The sequence below is a fragment of the Lepisosteus platostomus genome, chromosome 2, assembly GCF_059453375.1.
Source record: "Lepisosteus platostomus isolate fLepPlt1 chromosome 2, fLepPlt1.hap1, whole genome shotgun sequence".
In the NCBI taxonomy this organism is placed as follows: domain Eukaryota; kingdom Metazoa; phylum Chordata; class Actinopteri; order Semionotiformes; family Lepisosteidae; genus Lepisosteus; species Lepisosteus platostomus.
Genome location: NC_142612.1, coordinates 66,683,185 through 66,710,805, shown reverse-complemented (window position 1 = coordinate 66,710,805; position 27,621 = coordinate 66,683,185). Strand labels below are relative to the sequence as shown.

The 27,621-nt window shown below is 37.5% G+C and overlaps 1 protein-coding gene across 1 annotated transcript in view; it reads left to right on the top strand.

Annotated features, from left to right (window-relative positions):
- Nucleotides 1–10,901: 10,901 nt before the first annotated feature.
- The window catches only part of fndc3ba (fibronectin type III domain containing 3Ba), a 167,142-nt gene continuing 150,422 nt past the window's right edge, over nucleotides 10,902–27,621 (top strand). The window contains exon 1 of the mRNA XM_088614103.1: nucleotides 10,902–11,057. The gene's annotated coding sequence lies outside the window, so the exon portion shown is untranslated. The remainder of the gene's footprint in view (nucleotides 11,058–27,621) is intronic.

Genomic DNA, 27,621 nt, shown 5'->3' with positions numbered 1-27,621 from the left:
CTTCATGTTTCCTAAGCATTTTGTAATGTATTAATATTTATAATGTTGTCTAATATTTTGTCCTACGACTGTGTGGATTGTAAACATAACAAACATTTTATTCAATACAGGGTCACAGGAGAGCTGAAGCCTTTCCTGGCAAGCAATAGGCACAATGGATGAAACAGCACTCCATAACGGCCTGTAACAAGTAAGAATCAAAATAAATATTGATGTGTTTTCAAATTTTCACATACAAATATCAGTTTTTGAAATGTTCACCATTGATAATCTGTGCATATCCCCAATCAGTCTCCCAGAAAGATTAGAGTCCAACTGACATAGCAAGGTCTACAGAAGCATTATGTGTGCTGTCTAGAAAACACAATGTGTTTTGCTGGAACCAGGATCTGACGAGACACTTAAACCAATTAATAGAAAGCTTGTTGTTAAGCACAAAATTAAATTTAGACACAGAGCAAAGAGTTGGGAAACAGTCCAGGAAGAACAAAGAACATATCAAACACCAGCAGAGGAACTGTTTCTTAGCACTACTTGTAAAAAACATGTGTACAATGAAATCATAAACTCGGGAGATTTTCCACTTTTCAAAGATCAAAGCCTTATGTTGGGGTGTAAATGATTTCAAAGTGGGAGAATTCCCTTTTTTAAGGGGGAGAGCAGCTGGGGCAAGTTGGGAAATCCAGCACATATGTTTTTTGTAACAGAATTAGGGCTGAGGACATCTTGCCAGATTACATTTTTGGAGCAAAATTGGCTTTGGCATTACTCAAAAGTGAGGGGAAAAATGACAGGATTTCATCAAGAAAAGTGAAAGCTATCAGACAACTCACAACCTCCAAGAGATGTGTTTTAGGATTTAAACTGCATTTTAAATGACTGCACTGTGGATACGATTTTAAATCTTTTGCAAAATCAACACACCAGTGAACTGTTTGAATTTAAGAACCCTCCTTCCCCCATCCCCACCCCCCAACAAAAAAAAACTAGTTAGCATTAGCCCTGGTTACAAGTGGAGGACATGGACAGATTTTTCTGCTCCATGGTGTCTCATTTGGCTGGGTCACTGCCGAGTGTAGTCTCGCAATTACCAGGATTGTCCTGATGGTGGCAGCAGACACATTATCACCTTCTCTTCAAAACGGTTTTACTCCAGTCCAAAACGTATGCCTAGTTGTTCTAAAAGTGATTGTAAACAATTCATAGAAACATCTGGCAAGAAACAACATAGATATGGGAAAGAGAAATAAAGTGAATGCTGTTTTCCATATAAAACAAATTTTAGAGAAGTTTCAATGGAATATATTTAGACATGGAAAAGTGGAGCAAGTTTGGAGCTGGAGCAAATAAATCTCAATTTTGCGTTGGCTGTCTTATTTGGAGCGTGGGGTTTGTAGTTTGAATTCTTTTATTGTCAGGAAATGAGGATCTGAGAACTGAAACCCCAATGTGTTTGCTATTGTGTTTGTGGGCAGGATATTTTATTCATAGACTTAACACTAAAGTTAAAGTTTTTAATAGCATTTAGTTGCTTAATTGTTTTTTTTTACAGTCATGCTTATCATACATGTGTTTTTAAGATTAATTTATTTATTGACTATTTATCATGACTATTGGCAATTCTTTTCAAAACCAAAGAGCTGAGAAAAGGATTATTGCTATTTTGTTTAGCAAAAATTCCATCTTCAGTCTGTCACTCCTCTGTCTCCAATTGTGTCACAGTAAATTTGTTTTCCCATTGAGAGGGATTCATTTGTTTGTCAGACCGCAAGAAAAGATGCAACGATGAAAGGAGGCTGCAATGTTGTCTTTGAAAAAATAAACAAGCCCATTTTATGAATGTACTTCTACTTTTCTTAACTTTGATTAAATTATTTTTCAGGCTGAGCTCAAACACAATACATGTTGTTCAAAAAAGAAGCAGAAAACATTACATATAAAATATACAGATTACCGGATTTCCAGGAAGCCAGGTTGTTGTAGAAGTGAAAACTAAATTGAGTAGTTAAGGCTCCTGTTAGTTGTGTAAAAAGTAAGAGATGCATCGACATGCGCTCACCATACTCACAAGCCACATTTGGAATATAATGAACTTACCCAGGCCTATTTTGGGTCTTTCTGCTTGTATGAGTCTGACCCATTATTGCTCCCTGTTAGCCTTTTGTACTTGTCAAAAAATCAAACTGCAGGAAACAGTAATTGCGCACTAAATACTCCACATTAAATGACTTTAGTCTGAAGTGTGTTTGCCAGTTCCTGTACTGAGTGATCATAGTAGGAAAAAAACATGATGTCAGGGGGCTTGAAGATGACAAAAGTTGACAATGAGAGTGCTGTACATCCTTATAACAACACAACAACAAAAAGTTGTGTAGATTGTTATGGGCACATTTCACCTTTTCCTGTAGAAAATCCATAATTTTCTATTACAGTCAATTCTCTGCTTACTTTTTCTATTATTTTCATGTGGGTCTCCCAAAGAACACCTGGTATCCATCTGTGCACCTGGTAATATACACATTGCTTACAAATGTTGACAGTATAATACAAATATATTCCCCTTAAATGTATATTTACATATTGTTTTTTGATTACTCTATAAAATTATTTAGGAAGGACTACAAAGAACAAAATATTATCAACATATCTTTAAAAATGCTGATATTTTTATGCAGACCAACAGTTATGATGTATACATGATGTCTTAAAAGAAAGTGTTGAGATCTATTTGATATTCGTTGCTATAATTGATAGTGACTGCTTATTCTTAATATCACACCATACTACAGAATATGCAGTACCAAAATACTAAAAATATATTACACTACAATCCTGAAAGGAGTTTCTTGTAAAATGCACATTTACATATTGTACTGTATGTTTGTAGGTTCTATAATACATTGCTTCGGATATAGGAACATGGTCTGCATAGCCAGATAATTCTGTATATATCATATATATATATGTGTGTGTGTGCTATTATATCTGGGACAGAAAGGGAAATAAAGGGAAAGACAATAGATAAATATGTTGTGTCTTAGAAGCCAGCTTTGTTTTTATTTCCCTAACTATACAGTAGATTTGATTGGTGGACAGTCACACAATATAAGGTTTAGGAATACATTGCCTCATAGATGAAGAAATATTTGCATTTTGTTTCTGTTGCAGACTTGACTTTCAGCAGGTGCAACAAAGTTTCATACCCCCTGCCCAGCCTCTACCTTTTTATCTTTGCACTTTATTCTTAGGTCATCTATGTGCTAGCTGTCTCCATTGTTTGAGCAGTTTTCCATGACTGACATTGGTTTCAGAACATCTGCCCTAATGCACCATAACAAAACTTGCACTTTGATGTTAAGCATGCTTTTCATATTTATCCTGGCAAAGCCCATATATTCCTTCACATGCACTCATTGAACAAAACGTTTGATCTTTCTATGTTAGATGTTCCTTTCATGCACAGGTTTTAAGTCTAATAGATTATATTGTTTTATTAGCAAAAAATTAATAATGTCTATATATATTCTAAGTTCACTTTATGTAACAATCCGTGCTTTTACAAACGCATTAGCCATATTTTAGAATTCACGCATAACAGTATTAAAATACTAATACATCACATGTGTGCAAATAATTGCTTTTCATAATCCTATTCTGAAAAATGTATAATTAGTATAATCGTGGTGTAAATGTGTTATGTTGATTTTCTGTGGGGATTTGAAATTTCAGGATTAATAAAGTGTGTAAAATGAGACAGAACTTTAGCTGAAAAGCATAAACGTCCATGATGCGTTCATTATCTGAAGTGTTCCCCCTTCCCAGCAAGGTCATGGTAGTCCAGAACTGAACCCAGAAGCATGAGGTGAAAGGTGGGTCTACACTCTGGATAGGACGCCAGCCCATCACGGGGCACACACGCGCACACACAGGAGTGCACAGGCTCGTTTTAAAGACACCAATTAAAAGTGGAAGCAGAAGTTTCAAATTAATTACCTCACAATATCATACTTGTTAACAGATATACATGAAAAGAATTCACACAAGCACAAACCTTTGTTTTTAAAAATGTCCAGGACAATAAAATTGCGTTGCTATAGCAACGTGCATTTGAACAGCAGGTCCTCGTAAACATGGAAAACAGGCATGTATCAGCAGAAAAAAAAACTTCTTTTCAGCACAGTCAGTGAACCAAAGTACTACTGGCCAGGTTTTACGGCTCTGTCTGCCCAGTGGCACCACCCTCTCTCTGTGCTCTCCCTGCTGAACGGCCCGGGGAGCCTGTGGAAACTGATCTCGTGGGCAACATCTGGACATCATCTGTCAAGGGCTTGGCTGCAGCATCATTCTGAGCAGTCTTTCGCAGTCAGCCTCGCTCCTCACCTGGCCCCAGTTAGCAGCAGCTCAGTGCACAACATCCCTCAAGATGCCTTGGTACCAGTCCTCCTGGGGGGAGGGGGGAAGAAGCTTCAACGGCTCAGACATGCACTCTGAGAAGGGAATGCAAGCAGGACTTTGATCTCCCTTTTTTCCCAAAGAATTCTGACGCACCATCTGGAAACAAACAACCAGATAACACGGCAGCTTCTCACTGGTAAATGCTTCGCAGATTCCACTGCCCAAAGTAATAATAAGAAGAATGATGCAAAAAAACTCACTCTACAGATTATCCAAGCCTGTTTTAGTGAGTTACCTTAAAGTAGTTATCTAAAGTAATTTCTTTCCTAGAGATGCCTTTTCTAGTTTTTTATATAGCTATGCTCAGGAGTCCAGAGGACCACATGACCCACAAACTCCAGCACACTCTAAAGCAGAATGGATTTTTAAATGTGTCACAAAATTATATCAAAACTGAAGCTGTTACGTCTATGAATAATTTGAGTGACTAGTCTTTCCTAAAGTGCTTACTCAGAACTACTTTACACTGTGACCTTCTGAAGATTTATCATTAATACCTTTATGTGCCATTTATTTTATGTATTTTTAATAAGATATCACTGTCCGATCAGTGAAAGGAACATTTAATTCGCATTATATAGTATTATATAGGAATGATTAAGGTGCCTTTTAATAAAATCCTTAATGTTTAACAAAGAATAAAACTAAGTAATATAAAATAAAATTACATCATAATTTTAATCAAAGCTAAAAATCTAGTCACTTAAGTTATGTTGTGTTGCTGACTTGTACTAAATGCGTCCTAATATAAACTTGGGAAGTAATGTTCAATGGGTGCAAGTATTTTTGAATAAAATTAAACAAAAAAAAATCTATAAATTTGAACATGTACAAAGCAGCAGTGAGCCTCAAAAGTGGATACAGTTTTGAATGATTTACCAACTTCCTACCTGAATAATCTGCTGATCACTGATGCCCCGTCAGGCAGTTTCAGGCAATCAAAGCTGCTTCATGAATGACAATGTCTTGCAGTGCACTGGGCAGAATATGGAGCAGCCTTCCCAAGGTTGCTGGAGTCTGTAACTGAGCTGGTGCTTTTAAATCACAGCTCAGTTCTTATTTCTGTACCGTAGCCTATTCTATGTTTTAATTTAATTGTTTTTAACTTGCTTTTCGAGACTGTTGTGATACTGTTTTTTTATGCCATGGCTCTGACAGGCACTGAAGAAATGAAAGTTAATTATTGCATAAGTGAAACCATAAATACCATAAAGGCTGTTATTGTTATGATCCGTCATTCTATAACTTGTTCCTACCACTAATGCTTTTAAATGGAAATTTGACATGTGCAGTAGCTTGCAACAAACAGAAAGCACATTCCTATGCAGAGCTGTCATTAAAGAATACGGATCTGAACCATTCTTCAGGACAGGATTTGCAAAATTAACTTATTAGTTCGCAAATTCTAACAGCGCCATAAATAATAATTTCACAGCATTGATGTATTTGGGATTTTTCCATGATAAATCCTTTAACATTTATTGCTACTGGTTTTGTTACAGTAAAAAATCGAACAGAAAAATACAGTGACTTACAAGGATTAAATGGCTGTGTATCCTGTTTTATGATGTTTAAAAAAATCTGAAATCTAAAACTGAAAACGGTACATGTTGCTTATAATAGTGCTCTTTTCTGCTACTAGAATAACTAAACTCACCTAAACTCAATACTTTCTCTCCCCCATTAGTTCAAATTTATAAGACTATAGATATTATGATAAGTTACTCAACACATGTCTTCTCTATATTTTACTTTAGACCTTGGTGCCACTCTCCATATCTACTAGGAAACAAAACATGTGGAAACAGTTAGAAGAAAAATGAGTCAAATTCAGAATTACTTAAGAGTTAAGAATCATTTAAGGGAAAATATGCAGACTTTCCAATAATGTCTTACAAGGTATTTAACCCAAACCAGATTTGCGAGTGTTTGGTTAAATAGCTAATCAAAAGCAGAAGCTTAACTAATGCAATGTCTAAATTTATAAAGGAAAATGGGTTAATTGGTTAAAAGCCATTGGTGGTACAAATGGCTTGTAAATCTTCAGACTGGTGTTCTGACACTAGGAAAAATGTTGCAGGGAATGATTCATAAATCATTGCTGAACTTACATTCAATAACCTAGAACACTGATTCTGACACCGAGAAGGACATTCCTTTAGTCACACAATTATTTTTTCTGCTTGCTTTCTTTTAAATAAATGGTTTTGTTCTCATGTAATAAAATATTGCATCAAATGCAATTGTCTTGCCATGGGCTAATGTTGGAAAGGTTTAATTGTAAAACCAAATCCTAAGAAAAATGCACCTGGTTTCCACAGTACCTGTAAGAACATTTACAGTACACTTCCAGATGAAAAAAACAACAACTGTCTTTTACAGAAAGTCTGATCTAGAACCTAGTGCAATTCTTTAGCCCAATGTATTGATTTCTTTATAGAAGATCTTCCTGTCTTCAGTATTGGGTACAATTTTGACACGTTTTATTCCTGTGAAACATTTGTTTAAATTTTACACAAACATTTTTGTAACGACAATATCATGGTGCCACAATAAAAAAAGAATTCCAAGGGATTTTCTCTCTTATTTTGAACCATCCATTTCTTGTAATTTACTGAATAACTTTGGAATGAACTATTCAGAGAATATCAGTTTCTTGCAAGCAAAACATGCCTTATTTTAACAAAGCATTTCAATTGTAATATCTGAAACATAACTGCAATACATATGCATATATACTAAGCCTTAAAATCAACATCACTTAAAACTAACAAATTCAGAAAATTACAACATCTTTCCAGGATTAATGGCATTTGAATTAACATGACACAGGTACTGTAAATGCACCACACTCAAAACTGGCAACCCACTGAAGCTAAGCAGATGTGAGCCTGGTCAACTTAAGGTTGCTGCTGGAAGAGGTGTTAGTGGGGCCAGTGGTCGGTGTGGTTCCTAATGCCCCAGTATAGTGACGGGGACACTATACTGTAAAAAGGCGCCGTCCTTCAATGGGAAACCGAGTTCCTGACTCTCTGTGGTCATTAAAAATCCCAGGGTGTTTCTTGAAAAGAGTAGGGGTGTAACCTCAGTGTCCTGGCCTAATTTCCTGTTGGCCCTTACCAATCATGGCCTTCTAATAATCCCCATCTATGAATTGGCTTCATTACTCTGCTCTCCTGCCCACTGATAGCTGATGTGTGGTGAGCGTTCTGGTGCACTATGGCTGCCATCGCATCATCCAGGTGGATGCACATTGGTGGTGGAGGGGAGTCCCCATTACCTGTAAAGAGCTTATATAAGTGTAAGCAATTATTATTAATCTTCAATAGCATCAAAAGGGTTCAAGAGGTGGTGTACTATGAAAAACAATGGCTAAAAGTGTGTGTGGCCACTAATGTAAGAAACACAGCCTGTCACATGTACTTTGCACCAGAACACAAATACTGTCTTGTGGGATTCTGTCCAGTTCCTCTTGTAGTGTCTGGACAAGCACATCTCTGTCTCTTGATAAGCAGAGCTTATTGATTCCTTATTGTTTTTTTCTTGTATGATTTTCACTGGGCATGATGCCAAACAGATTAAATCACCTCATGACCTGTACCAAATCAACTCTCTCTCTGATGTGCCGATTCTGTGCTGATGAAACACTCATATTTACCTAAATGTATCTCAGTTAGTTATAAAAGATATATTAATCAAAATGCCAAAAGCATATAATCGATATCCAAAGTATGTACAGTTTACATTTCTAAAAACTCACATTCATAGCCTGATATATTTGTCATTCTTTCACCTTGTATAGCACACACGGTCATTATGACAAAACCAGTAAATAAAAGCCTAATAATAGTTTTAATTTTGTTCATCCACATGCTTATGCACCTGATCCAACATCCACCCTCAGTCTAACCCCAACAGTTTTGGACTACGAAAATATTCTATGTGGAGACACATAGAATTGCAAAACCGATCATATAAATTAAAAAATATATATAATTAACAATGAGTCAGCATGGTTATTTAATTAGGGCATTGCACAATACAAAGAATGCAGCACCTCAAGAAGACAGTCTAGTTCAGGTTCATGGGGTCTTTCTGGAATTTTGTTTGTCTAAACTGAGGTTTTCTAAAAGTGTACAGATGAGTTCAATTTAAAAACACCAGAATATGTTTACAGGGCTTGTTTCAATTATTTCATTATGTCTTCATGTTTAAAAATATGAGGATTAAGAATTAAAAAAAAATTGCAGAGGAGTGATATTCAAAAAAATCTGGGAATGTCTTATAGTGTTGTAAGTCAAATGTTCTGTTGCAGAAAAACAATAAAGAACCGCAATTTCCTCTAATATTCTGTTAATTGTACAAATGTATCCTGTTTCAAAACAGAATATGACTTTTGTTTTGATTGCCTCCTGCAGAAGTGGATCACTCTGTATCCTGAGAGGCTGTTTCGGTTTCACAAAGCATTGCGTTGGATGTTCCCCTTGGTTTCCATCAATTTTTCTAAGTCCCAGTTAGTTTCTTTAGCTGAAGTTAGACTTAGTTAGAGTTAACTAGAAGTTAGAGTTATGCCCCATCAGGAAGATCCCACACACTCAAGACACTGATTAAGACAGTGAGGAGGTCATGCCATTAGTCCTGGTCATATCTATAGTCCTCTGGTTTGACATTGTTAATAAAGGTAGAGTAACAAGTTTTTTCGTCTCTGCTGTAGGCTAAGGAGATGCAGTTCCATTCCTTAAGTGACAGAAATTAATACTATATTGTATCAAAAGCATCAGTAACCTTTTTATAACATGGTGACCAAAGTTATACACAGCATTCTAAGGTTTGCAAATTATTGTACAATCTTAACATAAAGCCTGCATTCCCTTTGCAGTACAAGAGATAAGAGTTTTTTTCTTTAAATACAATGCCACAAAAAACTTAATCAATGTGAAAGATTTAGCACATTTTCTCTGATTAAGATTCTATTTATTTTTTGATACAGTATCCTGTTGGAATGAATTCTTTAGAAACTCTGGCATGCTTAAAATGTTAAAAATTGTAACCAACCTCTTGCTGACAATGAGTGCATGTGTTAATGTTCATTATAGTCATGCCTATATAAAAACTGCAACTTAGCAATTCAAAGTGCTAATATTATACTGAAAATTACAATATTTCATTTTAGTTAGAATCACATTGTCAAATTTAAGCAGATTTTAGATTTTGGAAGTCACATACCACAAGACTATATCAAAACCACTGACTTTATCTCTGGTCCACCTATCATTTTATTAGCTGTAGAGTTTTAAAAATATTGCAATGTTCTATTGAATACTATGGTTTTCTGTAGAATTGTACGTACTGTACTATACATTAGTATTCTACCACAATAATCTATTTTATATTGAGAGCCTTTGTGGATACACTCTAAAAGATCTGAACAAAGAAAAACATTAGAACAGAATAAGGGAAAAGATATGCAGAACTGAACATTCAATAAATAAATCAACAATTTTGAATACTGTACATTGCACAATAAACCATATTGGATTAGATCATTTTGATATTGTACAATAGGCAACTAATTTATATAAAAAGGATGAACATTTTAACTCCTGATACAGGAAAATAACCTGAATGGGGAATTTCATCATTCTGTACCCGAGCAATCTGTCAGAAAGGGCGCCCAGTACAAAGAGTGTTTTATAATGTCATTCCAGATCACGTCACCTCTGCACAACAAAGGTGCGTGGAGAGACTAAGTAAAACTTCTCTATAACAGAACATACAGTACATCTCAGTGAGCTCGAGGGAGCGAGTTTCATTAATCAGCATTAGAGAGTTCCAGTAAACCCGTATCACGGGATTTCCTGACAGATTCTGTTCCACAATCTGTCTCACCGCCATGCACACACAATGCGTAAGCGAGTTCTTGTTTGTGCATCATCGCCAGAAATTGGCACCGGTCCTGCTTACCTGGTGTTAGACATTGCTTCAGAATAACCAAAAGTTATTTTCAAAGACTTGTTTTCCGATGCCTAATATCAGCATATTATACTACTTAAACATTTATTGTTTATTATGTATCACCTTATTAATGACTTTTTACATGTAGATTTTGAGCAAATTAAAATACTAGTGCAGTTTACATTCATTTGCAGAAGATACGCACACTCGTGCTATACATGGAGGCTTGTGTGTTTGAACATATATACATACTGTACATTCATATACTGGATTATACAGGTATACCTGTACCAGATCATTGATTAATTTGTTTGTGCACATGACGGAAGGTCTCCATTTCTTTTATTTTTAGCGTGTTTCCAATGAGAATATCTATTCTTGCAGTTCACACGGAAAATTTTAGCTTTTATTTTCCAGTATTTATGATTACTTAAAAGAAGTGAGTTTAGATGCGTGGAAATATTCGGTGTTATACGGCATTTGTGGGCGGGTCCTCTGCCCCATGTGCGTTGAGAGTTAATTTTCATGGAGGAATTCCCTACTGAACGATTTTACGGTGGGCAGATACTCTGGGAATTGCCAAAATCTTAAACTGGAGAAAAAGTGGGAGATCTATTGTCCTTTGAAGATAATTTTATTGCAGCAAGGTAAGAAAAACAACACCTTTATCAACTGCACGCTATACACGGTATCATTTCTATAGTGAGGACGAAAGATAGCAGATCTTTTTAAAGTTATAAAGTTGTTGAGATGTGGTGTCTGGAGTGAAAAGACGCCGGTAGGCTGAGCCGAAAATAAAAAGCAAAACTCGTCTTTCGTGAAAACGAAACTTTGCGCTCTGCTGGGTTGAAAAACGATTCTAACGTATTTACTCGACATTATTAAATTTGTACGACTGTTTTTTTTTAAAAAAAAGAAGACGTTGGGGGGAATGCTCAGTATTTTCATGCGATGTGCCCACAGACCCTGTTCCAAGTCAGATTTTTCCCCCTTGATAGCGGGCTGTGGTGTGAAAAGTCTAGTGCGCAAGAGTTTTGTAACATTGTTTCGCTTAACCATTTTGTTATGAAAGGGAGAGGAAATGTTTATTCCCGAAGACAAGTTGTTAACTTTGTTACAGTTCATGGTACTTAGCGCTGGGATGCTTTTATTTTCGACTACAGAAAAGTAATAGTTTGACAAAATAATAATAATAAAAAAAGAAAATCAGAGATTGTGCATCTAGAAGGCGTTAACGAGAATGCGGATAGCCTCTATTTACTGAGATGTTTCTTATACTGATTACACTCTTTAACAAAAATTCTACAGTATCCAAAATAATAAGATATGTATTCTATCAGCAATATTAATTCGGATGTGAACTCTTCGTATTTGCGAACTGAGAGTTTACTTGAAGGGGCAACTCCATCATGCCCTAGTATTCCAGAGAGCCTGTGTCAAGTTACAGCTGAAAAGAACGACGTTTCTGTTGTCTGTGGAAAGTCTGAGATTTTCTGGGTTGAAGTAGGTGAGATCAGACTTTCAGTATTGAATACGTTGCAATTCTAGAACAGCTCTTTGTTTGAAGAGAATTGAGATTTGCTTCGTACTTTCTTTTTTTTAACCAAGCAGGTCTTTGAGATCGCATTTGATCTCCTTTGGTAGTGGTTGATATTTTTTATTTACAAAGTAAGACAAATCCGTTTGTAAATTAAGAAAAAAAAACACGGGTGGGGGTTTGGTGTTGGTATTTGCTTGGCATTGGGAAACTGGTGCAGATCTTAAGGAATTTTCTTTGACACGTTTCTTTGAGGGTTTGGTCGTGCCAGATGTCGTTCAGGTGAGGCGCTTCTGAAAGACACATTTATTCAGGAATTCATAGCCTGAAGGTGTGTTTGAAGTCTTTAAAACATGTCTGGATCCAGGGGGCACATTGGAGAAAAAGAAGTAGATTATCATGGTCGGGAGAAATTCGATACCAAATAAATGACGTCAGATGAAATTCCACTGCAGAGAAGTCGAAGAAAGTAGAGCTGGTTATTTTTCATATAAATATTTTCGGTCTCTATCTTTCTTAACAGCTGACAATGAGTAGTCAACGAAAACATGAAATTGTCTCTTTTGGAGCAAACGGCAGAGTAATGTTTTCCGAGATTATTTTTGTAAACTGGAAATAGATAATGCAGATGGAACAACCATGTATTGAGCCATGCAACTACTTTTCTGTTGAGCTTGTTTTATAAAGAGGAAACCGAATTAACCATAAATTAGGGTATAGGTATCGATTAAAAATAATATATTGTTTTTCTATGTTCCTAATGGCCATGCATGGATAGCATGGGAATCGGGAAACAACGTACATTAAGTCAACAACATGACTTCTACATATGCAAGCACAGCATCATTTCGAAAAGAGCTTGAATTAGGGTAATTTGTAAAAGCTCAAATTATTCCTAAATGTGGTATGAAAATGCTTGCATCGTGAACTGCGAAGGGCTATCTACTCTATAGTTCAGATAACCTCAGGGATTCAATGTGCCAGCTCATTTCCATATGTCTCTTCGTATGAAAGCATTTTATACTAATTGTCTTCTGAAGTCTCGACCGTATTTAACACAGAGAACCTTCTGTAAATACTTCACAGAAAGTGTTGTTGCTGAAATTAGTTCAGAGGTCACTTTCTGATTTTTATTCTTGCTTCAGAATGACCCCCAGACTTTGAACTGAAAACTGCTCTGGCTGGTCTTTTCTTGTTGCTCACCTGAAGACATTTTTTCTTGGTTATGTGGATAGATGTATCATATGGCGAATGAACACATTTGAAGAATACATTCCTGTTAGCACAGCTTTCTGTTTTTCTTTTTGGAAGTGTTTCAGTGTCTTGTAGGACTAAGAAACCACTACAGAATGAAGGAAGATGGACAGTTACCTATTCAGTTGTCAAGTAATTTATTTGTGTTTTACATATCATCTTTGAGGTAAAGAGTAATCAAAGAGTAATTTGGATCCATGCACAATAATTATTACCCTTTAAATAAAGTAAAATTGGATAACACTGACATATCTGCACATTTAAAGTTGGTTATTTAACCATAACGTTTTAATAGCATACCCTATATGAAACAAGGACATTGACAGTGGCTAAAGTAGTTATATCTTGTCTCAAATGCATGTTTTAAGATATTGCATTTGCAGCATGGGCTTACTGAAAGGCCAGTTGGTTCTTTGTACAAAGGTTTTGCACTGTTATTTTGTTATCATGACTGTTTCGTATGTTAAAAAGTTTTCAAGTTGTGTGAAGAACACAGCACACAGACTCTCTCAGTGTGTATGGGGAAGGAAACTGCTTGTCACTAGGTGCTATATTCTTTGTCTCAGTCATGAGTTACTGGTGCTAATCACAGGATGAGGGCATTTGTGCTTGGGACCGAGTGCTGTGTGGCACAGTGTGAGATGCAGTATTAAGTCACTATGTAAAAATGAGGTGTGTTAAAGTGTAATTTGACACCCTTATTTTTTAATTTGAGAACACTTTGAGGTCAAATTTAATTTCAGGAATGTAGGCAACTTGCCAGTGGTAAACCCGGCTGAATTACACTGGTCTTCCTTTGATTAAAATAGAGCTCTTTTGTTTCCAAGCAACAACAACAAAAATATTGAGGTACTGATTGGTTACAATTACAGAGGTCTTTTGAATATTGAGATAGATTTTTCCCAGTCTTTTTTGGTAAATGAAAGAGTGAATTATATATAATATTATACCTACATTGTTGTATCTTGTCATAATTGGGAGAATATTTTCTAACATTTCTTTTATACACTATTTTCCATACTATTTTGTCATGTAGCATTTATCATTTTATTAATTCATTGGCAGTTTTTATATTTTCAATTTGTGTTGTCTTGGAGAGGAAATTAATATTCTGCTAGTTTCTGATATAAATTCTGGAATAAATTGGTGTTAATTGTCTGATTCTTCACAGACATCCATAATAATCTATTATAGTTCCTCTTGTCTTGTCTTATTGTAAGGTCATGGGGTTAGTATTTGGTTTACCAGAGATTAGTTCCCAGGGGACAGGTTTTTGGAGCATGTGTTGTGGTCATGTTAACTAGAATGTTAATGATAAATAGCTAAAATGCCCGCCTTTGGAAAAATAAAATTTTCCAATCTTAATGAATTAAGGTGGTAATTCATTCATTATTGCTGATAAGATGGATGAAGACAGATATCTAAATTCCTGTTTTGCGGTATTTGAATTCTTTTATAAAGTAGCTTTTAGGCATCTTTAAATATATTACCATCTTTTATTTTTCTCAGTTAAGCCTGACACATCATGGAAAGTCTTTAAAGGATGTGTGATCTCCAAGGCTGGATAATAGTTGTTTATGCCTTGCAAATATAATTTTAATGGGATATTAGGCCACCAAAAACAACAAGGAAGCAGGAATGCTACTTGGGGTGTTGGAGTCATATATTTGTCATCTTCTGAACAAGATGGTTTCCTTTAAAAGATGAAGAGACAACACATGAACATAATGACTTTGAGAATTGTGTGCTTTCTATTGAAGATTTTCTTTTTAGCATGGTTATGGCTTACAGAGCTCAGTGCTATTAAGTAAAAGGCGAATGATATGTGTTAGAAGTTCACGAGTCCAGTGATATCTTCTGGCTCTTGAAGCAAGTTGATAGTGGGCATTAACAATGTGGATCTTATCACCAATCCAAGCCTCTTCCCCTCTCCATTAGGCACAACAGAGCTACTGCGAAGGAGAACACTGATCTCATTTTTTTCTAGTTTGAATTGCACAGCTCTGTGTCTGAAGTCAGTGTGGGACAGAATCCGGCATCCTTATTACTATCCCTTTCTCACAGACCCTGAGCTGACATTCATAAGCAGCTTATTGTATGGGTTTTTATGGGATTCTTTGACCTTTTTCTATGAAGGCTAGTCAAGAAGTGAGTGTCTTTTGAACTATTATTCACAATAAAAAAGAGTTAAGACTGGTGCCATTTGAACAAATAGGATTCTAGATATGCCTTAGTGAGACATTGAATCTGGGATTTGAGGACAAACATCACAAGCTACTGTGCTTTTATGCGTGGATTGTATTTCTAAGGGCAACACTCAGTTTGCTTGTGATCAATTCTTAACAAGCAACCTCCTAAATTCAGCTCTTTAAAAGCATATGTGCATCTATTGGAAGGAACAAGATGCATTTCATCTATTCATGGGAAGAGTTTTCCAGTTTTTCCATTGACATTGATAAACAGCTTCACTCTCACACTTATGGTTTATCAACCCTGTTCAAGTGTTCAGAGGATTTTAAGCCTCAATAGAGGTGCAGCTGCATGTCCAGCATTCCTTTAACATGATGCTGGAATTATGGGAAAGAAATGTTCTGTCACATATGGGAGCATGATAGATCTCTGAGATGGTAAGTGCCAGTGCGACAGCGCAGGCAGGGCCTGCTGCTTGTTGTGATGAGTTGAGAAGAACGAGATAAAAGTTTGGAGATAAGCCAACCCAAAGTCACTGTCTGGCCTCAATTATTTTATGTACTGTGTAGAAAATAGATTGGCATATCTTCCTTATTCATGTTTTGGAAATTTCGGCATTTTGTAGGTTGCCGGAAAGTTTTTTGTAATCTAGGGCAGTGTTCTGTCACGCACATCAGTTTTTTAGACAAACTACTGGAAACACTAATGGCAACTAGAACAGTATTATTTGTTGTCGATGCCTCATGGTTACAGATCTTGTCCATTGTGTGGTCAAGGTTTACCCAGTTGTGGAGCTTTCTTTCTTTCAGGATGTCCACGTTCCTCCAAGTCTTCTGACACAGTGCAGCTACTGGGATGATTTAATGATTTAATTTGGCATTTCTCGCCCCTCTCCTGCCGGTGCTTGTTTGCAGTTTTATTTTCGTCAAAGTTATCCGGTACCAGACTTATGATAAAATCGGTCATTTTTCAATAATTTTACCACTAAAGCTAAGCATGGGTGTTTACTAGTATTTACTGGGTTAGGAAAGAAAAAAAGGCTTCCACTCCTGTAAGTCTTCATTGTCAGTTCATTGTTGGCCAAAACTTGTACCTTGTTTAAAAACGTGGATTTATTTTCCAAGAAAATATAGAGCCTCTGGTTCTTATTTGTGTTTTTGTAGTTGTCAGATAAGACATCTGATTCTGATTGTAAGGGCAAGCTGTCAAATAATGTCGGAAGCAAACGTGATATAGAAATTCTGTTGGGGAATAAAAGAAAAGATTCGATTAAGTGTACAGTGTTTCACAGGGTTTCACTTACTTTTACAATGATGATGTCATAGCCAGAGGCATGGACTGTAAAAGTGACTCGTTGTTAAATCTGAGGTGGCTGAAGCTGTTACACTAAAGCAGGTTTATTTCAATTTTTGGTATATTTTAAGTGCAAATGGTGCATTTTTCTCAGTGTTTATCCCTTGAGGTTCCTCAACAGTAAAATTACTCTTAACGTTTAAAACCTAAGGTCGAGCTGTTACCGAACATGACATTGGATAACAACTAGTGACTCTAAGACTCTGGAAGTGGAAGGTTGTAGCTCATTAAACATCAAATAAACCTTTAATAATTTTAAGCTGCTTTAGCAGTTGGCTCACTAATGACATGATACCAGGATATTTTCTTTGCTATATTGTGTTGTAGTATTTCTAGAGTCTTTGATTGACAAACAGAAGGCATTTTTTGAATGAAAGTTCTCCTTGATGAATTAAAATACACTCAAAATAGCCTGGAGTTTAATGGGCCAAAAGGCCTCTTCTTGTTTGGAGCCCTTCTTCTGTTCTGGTTTATCTGCCAGGAAAGTTCCTCATCTGGACCCCTTGGTGCTTACAGCACACAGCTGAGTCTAGAGAGTGTACATGCTAATTGTGATGGATTCCCCAGGTAGTGGTATGTTCCTGGGGCTGTTCAAGGTGTCCTCTGCTCACTCTCTAACAGTGACTCCCGTCACTCCTACTCTCCAGCTTGCAGAGGTGTCTGTGAGCACTGCATTGTTCCACCTCTTCATGCATGCTGTCCCACAGGCACCCAGCTTGAACAACGGACAATGGCAGATATTGCCATGGTCTCCCTCCCTCTTTGTTGATCAATCATTATTTGCTAATTCTAAAAAAGAAAAAAAAATGTCAATTGCAAATTAAAACAACTTATCTATATATCTGAAAAGGGGTTTGAATTTTTCCACTCAATTTAGAGCTGGCAGTTATTTCTTCAATTCACAGCAGTGATTCCTGTTCAGGGAGGGTGGGGAGAGAGAGATGTAATCCTCTGAATTCCCTCCCCTCCCCGATAGAGGTCAATCTCTATTTGGGCAAGCACCTGGACTAGTTGAGCTGCTTAGGAGTCCTAAACTTCAACAAGAAGCCTGAAAATGGTAAAAGATTATGTTCAGGAGGTAGGTCTTGTTCAGGAGGTAGGTACACTATATGTACAGTTCTGGGTAGCTCCAGTGGAAACTGTTTTACTCTCCTGTTTGCATAGCATTGTACTGTAATGTGTTAAGTGCTCTTTGGCTTTTCAGCAGTTTGTTTTGCTGTTGACAGTTGATTATCTTAAGGAAGATGGGGAAGCCCTTTGAACTCCAAAACAAGCAAGTAGTCAGGCAGGCTGTATTATAGCTGAAAACAGTGACTCTTTATTGAAAGAACCCTCTTTGTACAGCTTACCACTGTAGGAGTCACAAGATTGGCAGCTTGTTAACAAAAGATTTGAGATGATTGGATTCTTTAATGTTTTGAGGATTGAGGGAGACTGGCAGTTTAAGACGCTACCTTGATTTATAATTACCAAAGGTATTAACTTGTTGTAAAGTCATTAAAATTACTTTTGTTTTACCATAACAAACACTAACCGATATAATAAACCAAAGCAAAAATAGGGAAGATGCTGTTTCTCTCCCAGTGTTAATACGGTCATTAATATTCACAGTGATAAGGCACTTTATTAAACTCCGTATCCTGAGAGAAAACTGAGTCACCTAACAGCTTTTAATATTGGAAAGATTTAGCATTGCTGTGTTCCTCAATTGCAAGTTCTTTGTCTTTTATATTCTTAGCTATGGCTTCAGGCATGCATGTTGAATTAGTGTTTGTGAGGAGGGCCTGAGAGGAAGTGTTTATTTTTATGCAAAACCACATTTTATTGGCTCCCTTTGAACTAGTGCCTGAGCTTTTAATTGCTGACTTTCCGAAGACCCTTCACCCATTTAGGTCCCAGAAAGAATTGTTGGCTCCACAGCGCCCCCACACGGTGAAAGTTGACATGAGTGCACTGGTCCACATTATTGCAGCCCAGCTTTTGTCTACACAGTAATTTCCTGTTGTTTTTTCACTCCTCCCTGCCTTAAAGTAGGTCCTCCTTTGAATGATTAAAACCCCAGCACCCCCCCCCCCTCCCCACTCATGTGTGAAATCTTGAGGCCTGAATGAAGTGAGGAATGTGACCTGCTGACCTACAAGACTGTGGGTGAGGGGTGGGGGTGTATTGGGACACTTTGCCTGGGATGGTTAAGTGTCTGAATTTTGAAACTTTCAGTGAACTGCCACCAGTTTCACATTTGCAGCTATACGTGTTCTACACACATTTGATATGTGAAGTATTTTGTTGTTTTTATGAGTTTACAAAGTGCGTGTGGTTGCTTCAGGTTTATGAGTTTTGACAGTTTTTGGAATTAATTATTTCACTTTTATAGCGCTTTTCTGGATACTGCACTCAAAGTGCTTTACAAGTAATGAGGACTCCCCTCCACCAACACCAACACCTGGATGATGTGAAAGCAGCCAAAGTGCACCTCTAATCACACATGAGCTCTCAGTGGAAAGGAGAACAGAGGAATGAGTCCAATTTAAAGGTCAGAATTATTAGGAGGCCATGATTGATAAAGGCCAAGGAGGGACATTTAGCTAGGGTTAACACCCCTACTGTTCTTGAGAAATGCCCTGGGATTTTTAATGACCACAGCAAGTCAGGACCTCAGTTCTATGTCTCATCTGAAGGACAGCGCGTTTTTTACTGTATAGTGTCTTTGTCGCTGTCATGTTTCTCATCTAAAACCAATGAGTCAAACCCCATAAGTTTCTAGGATCTGCTTTCACACCCCTAGCTATATGCGTGCATCATGAGAGCCTAAAATCTATTTTAAATTAAATAATAAAGAAATTTAAAGACAGAGGAGGAAATGTGAGGACATTTTCAGAAATATTTTTTGAGGAAATATTAATTAATGTGTACAGTGCTCTATATTCTCTGTGTGGTTTTAGTTGTGTGCTTATCATAATGGGTAGGTACTGTAAAACTTCTTAACAACTATCAATCGACGTGTTGTCAGTCTCCTTGTCCTGGTGAGGGTCTTGGCAGGAGCCTCTTGATTAGGGAATATCAGAAACTAATTTGCAGTCAATTCCAGGTCCTTCTAGAGAATTCACAAGCGTTCCCTGTCCAAGCAAGCAATATACTCCCTACAGTGTATCCTAGTTCAGCCTGGAGTTCTCCATCCAAACTGCCTTCTCTGGTTTCATATAAACACATTCATTTTGTGAGAAGCCATGTAGGTATAGTTCTGAAGTAAGTGGACTTTTGACTGTCCTTACACAGAGAGCTCACTGTTGCTGGTTGCCTGACTTTCCTTGAATGACCCCCGTAGGAGGAACAGGGACTGCTTAAAGGCTTTGTGTGCAGTGAGGAGGAAGTCGTTATGTTTGTATAAACTGAGCTGGCCTCTTAGAGGGCATTCAGCCATGTGGGACAGTTTAGCAGGAACAAGCTAAGGTCCTTTTACCATCTCTAAAATGATGTTCTGAGTTGCCAAGAACCTGGATGTTTTGAGATTGCGGTCTCAAAGACACAACTGCAGCTCTGCTTAGGCCATATTTTATTTTGAGTGGGAAGACCATGTGCCCTATCGAGCTACCTTGATGTGAGCTTTACAGCGAGAAAGCTTCAGTTATGCCAGGATACACTTTTGTGTTCATTCTGGGTATGTGATCCAGAATTATTTGCTTTGATACACAGGACAAAGCCTTTCACCTATACAGGTTTGTATTGAAATCTTGCCCAGGGTTACAAGTGAAAAACAAAATGGCAGCTAAACCTACATATTTCAGAATGTACTGGTTTGGTTTTGCAGGTGCTCATCATTCACATCCTTGAGAGATTTGGATCTGGATTATGGTCTTCCTCAGTTAGGAGGTCAATATCTTTTTCCTCTTTGTACTACATCGATGTATTGCCCTCTTTAAAAAGTGTTATCATGGAATGTGTTGACCTGAATTTTTTTCTTTTGTTCAGTTTAATTGTAGGTAGCAATGTGTGATTTATATGTGGCTTTTAAAAATTAATAACTTAATTTAATAACTTTTAAGCAATTACCATGTGTCTGCTAGTTACTAAATTGTGCAATTAAAAGTTCCAGGAAACTTATTGTGGACTTAAAACAATAAGATGGTGGTACTTACAGTAGTTTCTGGCACTGTCTAGTAGAGAAAGGGCTGAATAAGCTCCATATGTGGCCTCTTCAGCAAATCTGTTCACCCAGCTATTCTGACATGTTACATCCCTGTGTCTCAGAAATGCTGAGGAAGCCACAAAAGTAAAAAGGTTCATTTCAAAATGATGAACCCACATCTGAAACCACTGGTGTAGATGGGGTAGAAGTGATTTGGTCTGTTTCAGGTCTCTTTTGTCCCACAGAACTTCAGGTGCCAAATGCAAAATGCAGTACCTGGGTTTATATCTGCACACCCTATACTGTAGATCCTAATATCTTCAGGCTCACCTGTTGGTTTTTGATTCCTTCTTTGAGATTAAAAGGATGTAAGTGCAAGAATACCTAAAATGTTATGGACTTGTAAAATGTATTGTGTCTATTGGGTAATTGTAATGTCTATTGTGTATTCTGTGCTAAACAAAATAGAAATTCCTTTTATCCCCTGATACTTACACCCCTGCTTATATTCATCTCTTTATGTAAGCCAACACATTGCATCAAAAGAGATGAACTCAGTGTTGTTTATGCTCTATAATTTGCGAGCACGTTTTGGACATGGAAAAGTCTTTTAAGAGCTGACGCAAACCTCAGAAGTGCTTCTTAGATATATCTTCTTAGATCTGTAAATAATAAGTGCTCACGGCACGGCCTCCACCCTCCTTGATTTTTGTTTTGGAATTAGTGCAACAGGAAAATCATTTTTGATTTCTAAAATAAAAAAAAAAAATCAGAAAAATTGGAAGCGAAATGACTCATATTCTTGTGCTCATGGGAGTGAGATTGTTTCCTGTCAGGCAGAAGCAAAAGACAAGCTCAGCAGGCCAGAAAAAAAAAAACAAGTTCAAGAGCAATGGCCTGCAAGGTCATGAATCCAGCTTCACAGACTTGCTGCTTCCTTCGGGATGATATTTAAGCTATTCAGTCTTTTTTTCTTCTAAAAAAGCACCGTCAGATCAATTGTAAATTGATAATCAGGAGATACTACTTTTAAAAATGTCTTTGAGACCCTGCTGTCTCTGGATCACGAGGAAGGAGGAAATGGTGGATATGGTTGCTGCTTCGCAGCTCAGGCTATATTATCCGTGTTCAATTAATGTGTTCCCCACTTGTTAGTGTTTTGTCTCATCAGGTGTTCTGGTTACATCCTACCTCCCTAAGACGTGTGCATTAGGTTTCATAGGCTTTGTTAAATTGCTCCCTTCTTCCCCATGAGGAAGGGGTCTTTTCTCCCACCTCCTTAACCTTGACCCTTTTGCAACCTGGTCCAGTGTCTCTCCCTTAGAGCCTGTACACAGGACAAGGGACAGACCACTGGACTGGAAAATAATTCTTTGCAACTCTTCTCCCTCAGTAGCCCCTTTTTCGTTTTACTTGGCTCTTGGCTGGGTCCCCCTGCTGTCTTCTGTGTTAAGGACAGTGAAGTCCATTCCTCATACCAAAAAGCAGCATGCAAACCTGAAACATATATGTTTCCCACACCTGAGGCAGTTTAACTCATTCTAAAGACGCTGAAAGTGAAGAAGATATACCAAAACTGTTTGAAACTGGCTCAAATAGGAAATTTTGAAAAGGTTGGGTTTTTTTTGAAAGCCATAATAAAACAAATGATTAGTGAGCAAGTCACATGTGCGTTTGTTTCCTCTTTAATGCACCTGGAAGAACTGCATTGCAGTTGTGCTCCCTTATTTAAGTTGTCGAGTTGTCTCTCCGGCTTGTATAATGGCTACGTGGCAGGGACTTTAAGTGGATTTACTGCCTTTTGGCCTCTTGCCTAGTCTAACTCCAGATGGTTGGATTGAGTTTTTGGCAACGTCATGTTGCTTCTGCTGCTGCTGTGAAGCTGGAGGGATTGGGTATATAGAGCCGTGCCGGTTGTGTCTTAATATCTATGTCTGTCTTATCCATCTCTAATTAAATTCTTACAGTCTCACTGTTCTTGGGTTGCCATGTCCACTGGGTCTTTTCCATAGGGAACCGATATGAAAGGATCATTATGTTATCTGGCCTGCTATATATTACATAGTCCCCTAAAACAATCTTTCAGCAGTATTTTGGAAGTTGTTAGTAAAATGATCTAGAAATATGTAAGACATTTTTATGCATTTCAGGCTCATTTTAGCTATACATGTACACAAGATGTTATTTGGCTTATGCTAGAATTGTATTAAAGGTTGATTTTTGCTCTGGACACATAAGATGCCTGTATTTAGAGTGTGCTCAAAAGTTGTGATTTTATGAGTGGTGACTTCAGCAAGGAACTTCTGACAAGAAGACATACAACACAACCTGTAAACAGACAATGGATAGCAGGAAGTTTTTAAAATATTCTTGACTTCTGATTGCCTGACCCCATTAGTGATGGGTTACAAAAACTCAGGCAGTGTCTTTGCAGAGATCTCATTACTAAGAAATTACTGAAACAGGAATCAAGAATGATTCCTATAAGTAACCTGTGGAAGAGTGTTTTAAAATCTAAAAACTCAAATGTGATTTACCTGAACTTTTATTGTCTCTGACCAGGTTTTAACATACAAATGGGCCTGCCCTAATTTTTTTTTTTATTTTAAGATGGCTTTTTAAATGATCAACCTTTATGTGAGCGTTGTCCTATGGTCATTTCTAATCGCTTGAAAAAAAAGTCATTGTAGAAACATACCCCTCGTAATTGATACTGGATGGATTTTCCTTAGCAAATAAGCTGTGATTACCTTGAAATGACTCTGTTACTTAAGCAGTGTATCATGGGCTCCTTTGGCTTGGTGCTCTGATGTGTCACGAGGTCAAAATCATTAGAAGTGACAAAGGTCTTTTTGGTGGATTAATGTATGTTGGAAGAATGGAGAGCAGTCCTCTTTATTAGTCTATTTTAATGCCATTCATTGACAGCTGGAGTTTTTGACCCAATTGCATTAGAAAGCCAGTTAAGACAAAAATGGGCAACTGTCCAGTGGGTGATGGCTCCTGGAGAAGAGCCACACCTAGAGCACAATGGCATTGCCCATAGTCCTCTTCCTGCCAACCACACTCAGACCAGAGCTCAGCCCTCTGCTCTGAAAGTTGTTCTGTTCTGCTTTGAAAGAATTGCATTGTTCAACGGCCTGCTGTTGCTTAATTTTCATATAATGGCTGCATGCATGCGTCTCGAGGTTTTCAAAGGGCATTTGGAAGTAAAGTCGACTGGCACATTCTCTTTTCATAAAGACCTCCCTTCTTCTGAAACTGGGTTTATCTTACAGACTTCCTGTGCCCGTCCCTGCTAGGGGCTCAAGTTTGCCAAGTTTTGCAGTGGCATGGTTCTCTGATAACATTGTGAGAGACACATTGGGGCTCTAGATAAACACGAGTAGTGCTAACCAAGGTTTTAAATTGAGATTGTTGGAATGCTCCCTGTGTGAATGAATTTGGAAAAGAAAGTGCTTAACAACGTGGCATTTAGATAATGACAAGTTGCAGAGGCGGTTCCGAACTGCTTATCTGTCCAGTGAACTTGCTTTATTTGGAGTCCTATGGCAAAGAAATACCCTGTTCATTTGAGTAAAGATACTGTATATAAAGAATCGTGAATCTGATTTTAAAACATTTAACAATGGCACTCCGTGGGGTCTGAAATGTGGTCCAGTAGGGGCACACCTCATCCATTTACTGTGTAGTATATGTAGCGTTTGCCAAAAATCCACAAGAGAAAAGGTTTTCCATTAGTCCTGGATACAGTGTCTAGCCAAACCTGTGTAGACTTGGGCCAGCAGTGTACGTGTGGGAATGGAAAAGTATTTGGAGGGAACGTTTCCCTCATAGCATCACAAGTCCAAACAGAGTGAGTGTAGAAATTAGTGCTATTTAAATGGAGAATGAAAACCACATTTATCTAATAAATGCATCATATATTTACTAAATAAATCTGAAGAGTAGGTATTCTGTTAACCTATTGAAGATATTTTTAGTTTAATAGGTTTTATTGACAGCAGTGTCACACTGTATGTGTGGCAGCTCGAGGTGCTTGCACAACTGTATCTCTGCAACATGTCATGTCACCCTGACCTCTGTAGTTCATGTTCCTGTATGATTACAATATCATTTTACTTAACCTTGTTACATATTCAAGATGTGAGTGGATTAACTGAAATCCAATCTGAATTATGGTCTAAGTCTGGAAAATTAAGATGTCTGACCTGTCAGTAAAGAAGTGTTGAGCCCACACGTCTTGATTCAGAATTTAGAATGGCTAATGTGATGGCCATCAAATATATAAGCTTATGTTTGTGTCTTGGTGGCATTTAAGAACTTAAGAGAGTTGTAGCATCTGACAGATACATTTACTCCATTGACATATTTGCTGTGATATTTGATGTGATAGGTGACATGCAAATTATATGTTCATTATCGGCACATAAATTCAGACTTGGGTTCAAATGCATTTGCAAACACTATTCTACTGGATGTAAATGTTTTTAATCCTTTCTTTAACCACAGAGGTCAACCGAAAACAAATTCTCACAATGTCTGCCTGGAACGTATCCACACAGTAGGGTACTTACTGGAGTTATAGCCCTATCCCATCCGGGACCTGAACCCAGACCATTAACCACTACTCCACACTACTGCTCCAAGCAGGAACCATGACAACAAGCTGCCCAGCCATGTAATTGAAGCTGGTACACTGCATTCCTTCAAGAAATGGCTGGGTGAGATCCTTGGATCAATTTTCTACTACCAAACACACTGGATGGGCTGAATGGCCTTCTCTCATTTCTCAACTGTACTTATGTTCTTAAGGCCTTAAGAGGAAGAACTATATCTCTGTATATGTCAAGCTTTAAATGAACAGATGGTGAAATGAGATGGTGAACATAAATCAAGCACATTATAGTCTTTATACTGGTATGACCAAGTCTTGGTATCTTGATTATGTGACTGTCGTGCACAGGGAACAAGTGGCAAGGTAAGAGCAAGGCCACTCATGAAACATTGGAACAGTGGTCTTATTCTTAAAAACATTGCATTTCAGAAACCCCCTTTGTAAGGAGAATTTCCTCAACTTTGGCAGGAAATATCAGATACACAATAATTTTTAATCAAATGCAGCAGTAGGAGTAAACTCAGTGCCCTGTGACAGGAGAGCAATCTCAGTTTTTGTCTTTGTAGGTAGGCAGTCACTGTTCTGTGGAAGATGGGGGTATTTTATACACGGGATTTAATTGCTCCTGAAGAAGCCCTTTTCTTTTTCTCCCGTTTCTTTCTCTGTTGACTGTCACTCATGACAGATTATCCATGGTTTGTTGACGAGCCAGCTGTTCGTGAAAGGTTAGCTGGGAAAAAGTGACTCATTGTGTGGAGACCTTTCAACAAATCAATCCTACTGTAGAGCACCGGGTTAAGAGGTATTGTTTTGCGTGAAGAGCTCATTTCCAGGATGACTAACGATGTGTATACATCCAGTTATTACAAGCATGCTGAAGAGGGGAAAATGCCTTTTTAGCTCTTCCGCTGTGTTATGAAAGTTTTTATTACATCCTTATAATGACTGTGACGTAGTGTTTACCAGTTTTGTATGGCAGCAAGTTATTCCTAGAAAACATTTTTCAGTTTTGGCAAAAATGGCTGCTGCAGCTGAGGATCTTCCATCGACTCAAGTTTGCTTTTCATCCAAAAAGCAAACCTCCATTGCTCAGTATCGCTGTTGGTGTTTATTTTAATTAACATGTTTCATCAGTCACTCCTTTCACTCCCTCGAGTCCCCTTGTAGTTTTGTCATGCTTTCAGTGGTGAAGTGAAAGCAGAAGCTGATGATTGATAATCATGTGATATCTGCACTGTGGACAAGTTAATTTTTTGGACACAAACGATTCACCAGAGAAACTTCTGAATTTCTCCAGGGTGGTTTACATAACAAAACCTTTTTTCTGAACTGCTGATTCTCTCTAGCTTCCTCCAGCTCTTTCCCTTCTCTAAATGTTTTTTTCTGTTAATGAAATACTGAAGTGTGAGCATTGGTAATTTACTGTCTTGTTTTTGGAAAACATGTTTCTTGGGTTCATAAAATTCAAGTTTTTGTTTTATTTTTCTGATAAAGCGAAATATTTAAAATTAGGTGGGCTGTTAGGATCAGGAGTGTAGTCAGTTAGTTTTTGGTTTTGGGTGTTGATTATTTGTATTGCAGCAAAGCGCTGAGCTCAGAAAGGCTCCTGCAAAAAAACTAAACAAAATTCTTCTGCACTTTGATTTTGATCATTAAGAATGGCCTTCATAGCTTGGTATCATGTGGTACATATCGAAGAATCCTGAAAATGATACTGTATCTCCTGACTACAGTGTAGTCATTCTGGTGGAGTATGGAGAGATGACAGATATTTTAATGAGAGGAAGACATTGTAGCAAAATCTTCATTCTCTTGTCTCTCTTCTCAAACCAGATGGTATCTACTGTGGTCTGTCGAAAGCACTATATATGCCTTGAGGTATAACAAAAAGCTGAAGGTTAGGATAAGATCCGTTTCCTTTCTGGTATTTTTCCAGTTAGCAGTCTGATTGTATACAGAAAACTGAATTGCATCACAGTGGTTTACACTGTAAAGCTGTTGACTAAAAAATATTTTTTTTTCTTGGCTAAAATTATTGTGTGTTGAAGTGTACTACGGTAAGCTCAAGCCTTGCACTGAAACATCTGGCTGTATGTGTTTATTAGAAAGGCACAAAATATAACACAGTGTCAA